General features: G+C 38.5%; 1 protein-coding gene across 3 annotated transcripts in view; it reads right to left on the reverse strand.

Annotated features, from left to right (window-relative positions):
- Positions 1-11,031, reverse strand: part of SH3YL1 (SH3 and SYLF domain containing 1) — a 54,619-nt gene that overhangs the window by 42,972 nt on the left and 616 nt on the right. The gene's annotated exons all lie outside the window — the stretch shown is intronic.

Here is an 11,031-nt window from a genome sequence, read left to right on the forward strand (position 1 = left end):
CTACTCAAAATTAATCTAGTAGTTACAGCGAATGCCTGCTTGTTCAAATCTCATGAATTCTGGTGAACAGCTACTGCATTCAACTTATCCACTACCTTCATGCTCTTACAAATAGCCACAGCCCTGCACAGCCTTATCCAGTTCTTCAGGAGTCCCAGCTTTCTTATCTCAAGGTAGGCTCCATCACTCTGATCACCCTAATTGCTCTTCTCTGTACCACCACAAACTCTGCTGTCCTTCAAAATAGTAACTCTTGACCAATGAACACCAAAAGGCTACCATCTCTTCAGACTTCTCTTACAGAGCTAAACTTGCAGCATGTTCTAAAAGTGAATAAAATTCTGTTTCAGACCAAGAAGTTTCCTTTAGAAATCTGCTTCCTGCTGAAGGGCTTATAATTTTTTTCTCTCCACTGTGATGCAGCATAATCACCTCTGTAGATTTGACTGAAGAAAAAGCAGGTATTAGGGACAGATTATATTTGCTTTATAAAGTTGTAAACTACAGTAGAAAACACAAAAAAAAAAAATCCTGAAATTTACCCTCCAAATCCACAAGATCATAAATTCTACAGAAGACTGCTGTCACTAATCAACTACTGAACAGAATATAAGATATTCATGTTCTGCAACAGTATAAGTATCACTTTATGTATGTATAGTAATGTTTCACCTCTAGATTTGCAAAAAGAGGCCTTAGTGTAGATAAAAAGATATGAGTTAGCCTTAATTTCTACATCTACTAAACCCCCTCAAAGCTATCACTTAAATTATTCTTGTTTTCCTGTCTGGACATATCAACACCCACCATTTCCAAGTTTATCAGCAACAAATCGTCCCAGTAACACATGAATATATTGTGAGACCAAAGAGGCATCTAGCCTCATGCCGTGTCCCTTAAAAGAATTAGCAACAGCATATCCATAAAATTCCACTGTTCTTAAAATCACAAAAAAACATAGAAAAGACCATGCAATGAGAAAAAACTCAGTTAAAAGTGGCCTCATTTTTAAAATTGGTGTTCCCTGAATATTCATTCACCTCTTCACTCTGGGCAACATTCCCACCCATAACCAAGAAGGTGCAATTAAATCAATGAAGCTTGGACAGCAATTCAGCTCAGAGTAAGTGAAATGTTCAGCGGCAAGTCAGCCAAGTTTCTGTCCAGGCTCCACTGACTAGAATAAGAATTACACCTCTACTTTTCACAGTGAAGTATATTCTTTTAGTATGTTCTCCAAGAAAGAAGGAAGATTCCCAGAATATGAGATTTTGACAGCTGAGTCTCTGAACTAATTTCCCTGTGAAAGCTTCCAGCAACATTCGGCTTTGGTGAAAATGCAGCAGGTTTAACATTGGAGAGTTTGAAGTGACAGCAGGCATCACAAGGTTGTGCAGAAATACCAGTCTCTCTGGGAACAGGAGAAAACAGACGCAAAACGCAAAAAGAAAAAAATGCAAGAGTCTAAACTCTATTGCAGGAACAGAGAGACGACACACTAATTCTATCTCTTAATTATCCCTTCTGTTTTCAGAAAGCTAAGATGACGGCCAAGTCCCTATGTGTGAAAGCGCAGGGGAAGGTGAAGCTCTAAGACCTCAGGACCTTCTGAAAAAGCTATTGGCATGTGCATTGTCTCTGACTGTTATGGCACTAAAACTGTAAGCCAGCTTGCAGGAGTTTTGAATGTGTGTTTCTTCCTTGGTTGGTCAGGCTGGAACCTGGCTACGCAGTCACAGCGAGATGAAGAGACCAATGTAACTCAAACAAAACATGAACAGACAATTGCTTTTGGTAGATCAACAAACCAGGCTGGAGTAAATGTCTCCATTACTTCTGTGGTTTGTACTTGACATTTCATTTTCAAGGTCAGAGGGGAAACATTACGAGCATGTTGTAAGAGAAAAACAGGAAGATTTTTGCTTTTGTGTGGAGATATATTGTGGTAGTCACAAAAAGCATGTTGCAACACCATTCTTCTCAAAAAGGCATGAATAGTATGCTTTTAGCATGTTATAACTTACAATTAACATTGTAACACACAGTGCATGCCCATTTGCATATCAAGTGAACACTTTTGTATGAAGGTTTTCACTTAAACTATTTTCTATGTCTAGAGGTCTTGATTTTGTGGAGGGTCACCTACCCAGTCTACCCAAGACACACATTTCTTGGTACTTAATTATTCTTATGGTTCAATATGATTTAAAGTGGAAGATAAGCTTCATTTTAACTGTGGTCATATAGACAGTTACATGCCTGACCTTGCAGGACTCCTGGCAAAGTGATCAAGACAATGAAAATAAGACGTGTACAGCAGAGATAAAAAACATTGAGAAGATAAAAACTTTACGTAGCAAAAGCAAGCATTATCCAGGTTCTAGATTAGAGAGAAATAAAAATCTTCTCCTCTCATTCTCTTCTTCCTTATCTTTGCATGCATTCCTTCCTCCCCTTTGCTTCTCTTTGGACAATCTCAGAATTTGAAGGAAAACCTCCAATTCATACTTCTTATTACTAAAAAGGGGGAAAAAACCACAAGCTATATTTCAAGCAGATAAGAAGATAAATCCCTTAGCAAAGTCCATTGAAAAATCATGGGATGCTTTCAGACCTAAAAGTCTGCAAACAAAAAGAGATGAGTAAAAACACTGGGAAAAAATAATTGCTTTACAGTTTTCATATGCATTTTCAGATTCAGAATTGCTTCAGAAAGATTTGATGGTTTACCAGAAGACAGTGTGTGCATGTTCATGTGCACGTAGGAGTTCCTGTTTCATTGAAGACAATTCAAAGCTGAACTTCATGAGCCAGTAAAAGTAATAGTTACCACCTCACTGTTCCTTCAACTCTCAATACATAACTGGTTTCAAAATCAGGTTTTGGTTGCAGCTTAGGGCAGGAGGAAGAATGTCAAAGTAACCCTTTTCAGTGTTTACTTCGAAAGTTTCACAAGATACCTAGGAAGACTCAATGACTTCCCTACCTCACTTATTTTTATCCTGTTGTTGCTATTTAGGATGAAATTAAGAAGTTTTTTTGGCTGGGTTGGGGTTTTTGGGGGGGGGTGGGGGGTGGGGGTGTTTGTTCGGTTGGTTTTTTTTGTTACAATGAGGATGGTGTTATTATGAACAGGTTGCCCAGGTAAACGGCACATGACCCATCCCTGGAAACATTCAAGGTCATGTTGGACAGGGCTCTGAACAACCTGATCTAGCTGAAGATGCTCCTGCTCATTGCAGGGGGGTTGGATTAGATGACCTTTAAAGGTCCCTTCCAACCGAAACTATTCTATGATTTATCTGCGCTAGAACTCAAAACATGGTATTCCCAAATGCAAATTTTGCACAGAAAAATGGTGTTACTCAAGCAAACTGAAAATTATGTATTTCCCCTCCAATCCCTCTAAAAGGGTATATTTTTTTGTGCCAAAGGGGGGTTCCTTTATCAGTATTGATTAGGAGAGATGGAGAGAGATCCCTCATCCAGCTGTACACTGCAACAGTACGCACAAGAATAACCTAACTTCCCGTCCTCAAAATCACGGCAGAAACTTCTTTTTCTCTCTGTATTATTTGTTTCCTACATCAATATTGTTTCTGCATTCCCTGGGTATCTACATGCATTCACACTTCCATTGTCCCTTGCTTCTTCCCTTCCTGCCACAGACTGAAGCAATGCAGGATTATTTTGCCGGACTAAAAGAGCGGGAGGGATTTGACAACATTCTGCCAGTTACTTTGCCTGGAGCCAGATTTGTGTGCTTTCAGAAGTGGGCTAAGAAATGGGTGGTATTTCTAAAGCACAGTAGAAATACATAGGGGAAAAGAGAGAAGGAAAAAGGGAAGAGGTTGAACACACTGCCACCTGAAGAGCTCAAAGCTACACCTCATAAAGAAGGGTTACAAAGTAAGATGACTTGCATCCAGACTTTAATTTAGACAGCAACAGGTATGAAAATTAAAGTGACCTTAATTGGCAAGCAAGCATGGCACAGAAAAAGTTTAGTAACAATGGACAGTATCAACAAGCCAACTGATTAACACTTCAGTTGCTGAAAACCACCACAGTTACTCAAAGTGGCTACCATATGATTCTTTCCAGAGTGGCTCATTTTGAGTTCCTTTACTTACTTCTATAATGTTACACAGTTACTAAGGAACTGGCAGGATGCCTACAGGGGTCTTGAGGAACTGATGACAAAACAAGTCCACACCCTAATCTTAATTATGTATAATATGATGCTTGGTGAAGCTCAGCTAGACTCCCATTTTGCTAATATTACTAGAGCCATAGCAAAAGAAATGTAGTATTTTTGTCATTAAGGAACGGGAGAGATTTGGCTCTCCCTCTTTGGCTATGCCACATGAGATTTTGTTGACAGAATTCAAGTTCAAATAAGGACACAGGCAATAATCAACACTAAAAATGCCAAGTTTAATGGTTAGCTATGTAGCATGGGTGAGGCCTCACTCTTACTATTAAATTTTATATTAATCTGCTCTGTAAAACTTTGTCCAAAGGCAAAGCACATAATGCTTTTTCAGTAAAAACCTAGTAAGTAGAAAATTGCATAAATATGCCAAAGAATTAATATCTAGCTATTTACATTTTTAAGGAGAAAAAAAAGGGAAGTACAGGGAGGTTTGCACTATGAAATGGTGGTATCTGTCTCAAAATACGATAGAAATAAAATTGCTAAAGATTATAGTTAAGGTTAGGGACAAAGTTGTGTTTGTATGTACTTTAATCAGACCAATTTTAAAACAGACAACCAGAAGTGGAATTTCTGTGACATCAAAAACGGTTTAAACTTCTCTTCACCTATCAAATTGTCCTCCCTCTCCCTCAAGCTTACTTTAGGATTTGAACTGTAAAATTATTTTCCTAAAAACCGATTTAATATTGCAAGTCTATTGAACAGATGTTGTAGAAATATCTGATTTTAATAAAAATACTGTTTGAAATCTTTAGAAATAAGCAGAAGTTCCATGTTCCATTTACCCCTTCAAGAACACAAGGAACAATCCTGTAGCACTGTCTTCACTATTAGCTTTTAAGTATGCATCTATAATTGTCTGTTTTGTATTCAAGTAATGCTCAGGAAAGAGGTAACCAGGAGCAATACGACAGTAGTATCTATCAGGAGGATACACTGACTGATGTATTTGGAATGCCATGACCAGCAAATGCCCAGCTGGGAGCAAGCTTCATTTGGACTCCTGCTTGTTGTTGAAAGAAGAAGATATTGAGCATATGTGAGTCAGCAAACACAAACCCATGGGGGAATATCACATGAAAATTGATTAACTGCTTAATTTGTAAGCTGATGAGGCAAGTGCGTCAGCCTCTAATTTACATTCTGACTAACAGTAATAATGTGTTGGCTGAACATTTGGTGAAATTATCTGAGCAAGGTGTAATAAAGAATAAATAAAGCCTTTTTACTTAAAAGCTCTAACTAATTCTGATATAATCAAAATGCTGCTGAATATGAACAGATGAAATAAAGCGTGGTGGCGTTATGAGAACCTGAACATCAAGAGTACAGTTTCAAAGAAGGTCGATGGTACAGTGGAGAAAAAGCCTCATATGTAGATTTCAGATATATATGTTGCACATGTATGTATGAGCTTTGAAGTATTTGGTGGAAGGCAGTTTGGGGCTTTTTTGGTTACAAAAGGAAGAAAAAACAATGGCAAATACCTTTTACAAGGCTCAGTAATTCAGCCTTCGCTTTCACTTCACTGAAAAGCACAGAAACAGCACAAGAATACATTAAAGCATCACTGATTTGCAAATACCCACGGTTAAAGCAGCAACATCAATACTGAAAAGCTTGTATGAACAGAGAACATTCAAAATTATGATTAAGAACATTCACAAACATGAGAACTAGCCCAGTCAAAGAAGAACATCTAATGAGAAAGAAAAACCTGAAAAGCAAGACATTGCAGTGTTGGAAAAGAGCCTAAACAAGATATTTCAATTCAGAATTACAGCTGAATGCAATTTTGGTTTCAGAAATGTGTAACATTGTGGTACTGTGGTAGCCAGCGTTAGCCTTGGGATCCATCTGGTACTTGGAATTCCTAGAACGACGTGTGAGACGTTGTTTCAAAAGTATTTTACCTAACTTAAGAAAAAAGTAGCGTTGAGTTATGCCAGGGTACAAGTAGGACAGCAGGAACTACACGGCCTTGCAGAGTTGGCAGCTGAGCTGTACTGGAAGACTAATGTGTGCTTTCACAACCTTAAAGATTTTTGTAAATTAGCGTAACTACTCTTTCCTCCTTCCCTACCCTGGATAACAAGAAGTTTACTGGATGGCACTGCATTAAGCTGCTGCTGGTAGGGAAGGGAGAAGAGAGCAGAAAAGTCCACAGAACCTGCAGACTTCAGCATACAGAAAACAAGGAGGTGGAAGTATTTTAAGGTTTACCCAAGACTAATGGAAATATAAGAACAAGGAGATTTTTCTTTGCAAACACTGCACTGAAACCAAAATGGTGCTTACAAATAAAGGTGAAAATTTAAAAAAACCAAAAACCAAACACTCTTACCCATGTTAAAACCAGCTTGTTTTTCCTTGTGTCACCTGCAATAACCTGCTAAAGTCAGCTGTTAATGACAGCCTGCGCACAGGGTAAACCTCATCAGCGTACTAAAGTTACAACTACATTCAGCCGTCAAGAACTCAAATATGAAAAAGGAATGCCACATAAAATAGCACCTTCTCTAAAAGGAAAATAGGCAGTTATATTTCTCAAAGACAAGAATCTCACAGACATTTCTATCACTACATGAAGCTATTTAGTGTTTTGAAGATTTATTTTTTTTTATTGAATTGGGGAGAGGGTTATAACAACAAACCATTCTTAAATTTATGAGGTTTGCATTTCCAAAATTACATATATATATATTTATATATTTAAATCACAGCAATTTGAGGAGGGAAAGAATTACAAATGCCATTTTAAAGATTAGTACTTCTGAAAACCTGTACGGAATCTTGCATTGCATCTGTATGTTTATTCCAAGACAGAAAACAAGTCAGACAACGATGATGGGAAACCCAGTCATCCAGATTTGGATTTTGGTATGCAAATACGCAGTATGAAGTCAACCCAAACCCTACAGAATCACACGTCTTTATTCAAAAAAGAACAACTTAAACACAGAAGCCTTTCCATTGATGGAAATGAAATAATGGAGACAGACAGTAGATTTCTTCCTTTGTTGTCATCTGTGGGTTTTGGATTTTGGTGGGTTTTGTTGTATGTTTTTTTTTTTTTTAAACCCGGTATTATTGTGAGTTATGGAAATCAAAATAGCTCTCAAGATAACCTGAAGGAAGACAGTATTATTACAAGCATGTAACTGTGATAACTCTGAACCTGGAGAGGGAAACTGCTTCACCCCCAACTTCCTGCACTTGTGCACTTGTACTGCTTTTATGATTAGCTAGTATTTCAAGGCCAATTGCTCTCTGCAGCCTTCACAAGCACCTCACTTTGACTTTGGGCTTTCTGCTATGACTGTTTTAAAGGAGAAAACTTCCTTTCTGGTCAAGTTTTTAGACTGTTTTCCTCTAAGCACAGGATGTTGTAAAGTCAAGCTTAGAGATATAAACTAAGATGTTAGCTGATGACCTTTCTGAAGGCAAAGCAAAATTTCTTTGAAATGCAGTAACTACACAAAATAACACATCCAAAAACAGCCTCTGCAGAGACTAAGCTTATCTAAATAAATCAAATTGTATGGAATATGATAAAAGTATTTATGCCTGTTACCTTTGTCAGTGTGAATATTGTCAGGCATAGTGTCCAAAAGCATACAGGTTTTTTGGTCAGCTGCTAGTGTTGGCAAGCTGCCTTTTCAGATTTTGCTACCTGTTACGTATGGCAGCTCAATATTTTTCATACGGAATACCCACGTCATTAAAGCTTAAAAACCCCCACAACGTGCAACCCCCCAAAAAACCCCCCAAACCCACAAACCAACCAACCAACAACCTCACAGTTTCATTGTGTGCGTATTTTTTATTTTAGTTTTCTGAACAAAGAGGAAAGGAATTAACTAATCCGAACACCAAGTGTATCACTTGGTAACTCAATGGATATCAGTCCTCAATCCCACAACTATTTCCTTGAGAAAAGTCAAGGAATTTGAAAATAAAAAAAAACAACAACCAAACCTGTAACACACAGAAACATCCATATTATCAAAAGCATTTGATGAGTTAGGTTCCCAGCAGTTTTTGTACTGAGGTCAGTTTGGAGGAAATTCTAATTTGAGATGATGAATTTCCTCTTATCTCCTAGAAGGATGAACTTTCTGATGAGAGCTGGAATACATGAGGGTAAAATCATACTGACATAGCTGAACAACGCATTTCAAAGAAAAAGGTATTCCCTTTGTATATGCAAGGTGTTTCAACTAGGTAATGCCTCTATTTCTAAAGGACCTGTTGCATGTGAAGACAGTCACTACCTGCCTGAGGTAACAGCTGAATCAGAGGATTTGTTCCAAAGAGCACATCAGACATCTGTTCAACTGCACAGGAGGCAGAGCAGGAGAAAACCTGTAGCTACAAGTCTTCAAAATCCTTGTAACTTTTAGCAGTTACATGACTGCTAAAATCCCAAGTCCACAGTTCTACAACTTGAGTTGTAGCGTTTGTACTATGACAGAGGATAAACCCAAGGGGCATGGGCAAGAAATCACTCAGTTTGTAGAAAGTCAGAAAACTACATGTTCAAGAATACAGAGACAGTGGTGTGCTCTACAATATACACCGAAGGCAGAGTTACCCTGGGGGCTGTCTGAGACTAACAAGCGAACTCTTACAAGAATTTGTACTATGAGAATTGCAGGCTTTTGCTCAAAACATGCCACCGCATCTATCCACCCTGCCACCCAAGCCCTGGAAAACTGTCGACCTAAAACACTTCTAGCAAGTCTTTCATATACACTTGTAGTATGTTTGATGTGCAAACAGTTGGTACCAAAGGGGCTGGGTGCTGCCCCCCAAGCAAGGCAAGTAGCATGACCGAAGCGAACTCAGAGCTAGGAATTCAGTTCTGCCTATTTCTCCTCATGTTACTACAAGAGCTGGTATGGTATGTGAAATTTAGACAGGGGGGTAAGGGGAAAATCCCAAGGGGAATCCCAGCTTTCGCTCTCTAACTCTATTTTAATCACAAAGAATACACTTCAAGACAATCCAAACAGGTAAACAAGTACATTAACTTTTGTACAAGAAAGCTTTAACTAAAACAAAGCTGTGTTTTTTATAAAACCCTAAAAGCCATCTTGTTCATGTTCTCACCAGGGACAGAAGCACAGAGAGAACAAAAGTGTTAGACTACAACTCCAACGTGCACTACAATAATAACTATGTGAAAAATATGTGGGTACCTTAAAACATTCCAGCTACTTCCTGCAGAATAAATATTTAAAACTTTATCAGTAAGACTGTCACTATCATTCAGACCCTCTTATTTCATCATTTCATAGATGTCCCACTTCCCTATGTGCATTCAAAGTAGTTACTAATTCCCAAAATGAATTAATTTCTACAATTAATCACACAGGAAGCATTTGTTCAAACTAAAAGGAATAAGCATTAAAAAAAGAGAAGTCTAAGTGCTTGGCATTTATTAGTCAAGAGTTTGAAGAGCCCTAGTTCTATCTAAACTCTTTGACTGTCTTGTTCACAATAACATTTCTCTCCCACAGAGTCACCCAGTGTATCTTAGCAGCCTCACATTACAGGCTCTTTTACAACAATGTAATGGATATTTTTTTTAAAAAACCCCATAATATAGACAGCTTAGCACATCAGAAACAGTAATTTTTAGTAGTGAGAAACTATGATACAAGACAAACAGTGAATTCTGTTAAAGTTCATTTCAAAGGTATGAAATTGATGTTAACTGAAGAAGGTACACTGACTCTTCCATTACTGAGGGCTGAGAATGCAGAACAATGCTTAAGATAATCCTGCACATGACACAGAAAAATGAAATACTTTGAGTCAAAGTTAAAGCTTGGCACATACCTACACACATACAAAAACCATTTTTCATATGAACTCTAGAACAGTCTTTCAAAGCACTCACTTCTATGCACAGCCATGCTTTCCCCTGACACACAAATACACAGAAAGGTGGTGGTAAATCTGCTTCCTATATTGACACCTCAAGGCGCTCCACTTGATAGAAAGCAGGAATAAAGGCACTCAGCATTGCTCAGGTTATACAACGTGGCAGAGCTACATGCAAGAATTTTACAAGCAACCCATCTTGCCATTCTCTCCTCCACCGAGGCAACATCTGATGCCATGGCACCCTTCTGACATCCCCTTGGCGCTCCTGGCACCCACAACCCGACCTGCACCATAGCAGGGTGCTGCAGTGCATATGGGGTACTCTGCATAACGAATCAAGGTTTCTGTTTACAGATTATTTCCACTGCAAAGTAAAATAAATATTTAAAAAATGCAGTTGCACAACTGTGCTTACAAAAAAAAAAAAAAAAAAAAAGCGATGTATGCAAAAAGCGATGTATGCATGCCAGCATATATAGTCATATGAAATGTGCTATTTGTTCAATTCCACAGAAAATACGTTATATACTGTTTTGGGGTTTTAACAGTTAGTTAGCCATCACTTTCATTTGAAAGTTAACAGATTTGACACAAAATTTAGAATGTGATGTTTTTATTTAATGTCCAAAGCGCTGCATCTTAACTGAAAAACCAGGCAAACCAGTCTTGGGAGCAGCAGAGGAATCCTGCCAGGCCCAGCCCCGCCCGCCCCAGGAACCCAGCCAGGCGCAGAATGGTCCAACAGCTGAAGCCAGATACAACAAATAAGCAAACAAACCAACCAACCCCCCTCCCCCCCCCAAAAAAAAAATCCAAAAAAACCCAAACCCCAAACCCCCCAAAAATCAACAGCCTGGAAACGCAAGCGACGAGCGCGTGTGCTCAGCTTCGCCAGCAGCCTGCTGAGGCCAACAACGTAC

Source organism: Falco punctatus (genome assembly GCF_963210335.1).
Source record: "Falco punctatus genome assembly, chromosome: 5".
In the NCBI taxonomy this organism is placed as follows: Eukaryota; Metazoa; Chordata; class Aves; order Falconiformes; family Falconidae; genus Falco; species Falco punctatus.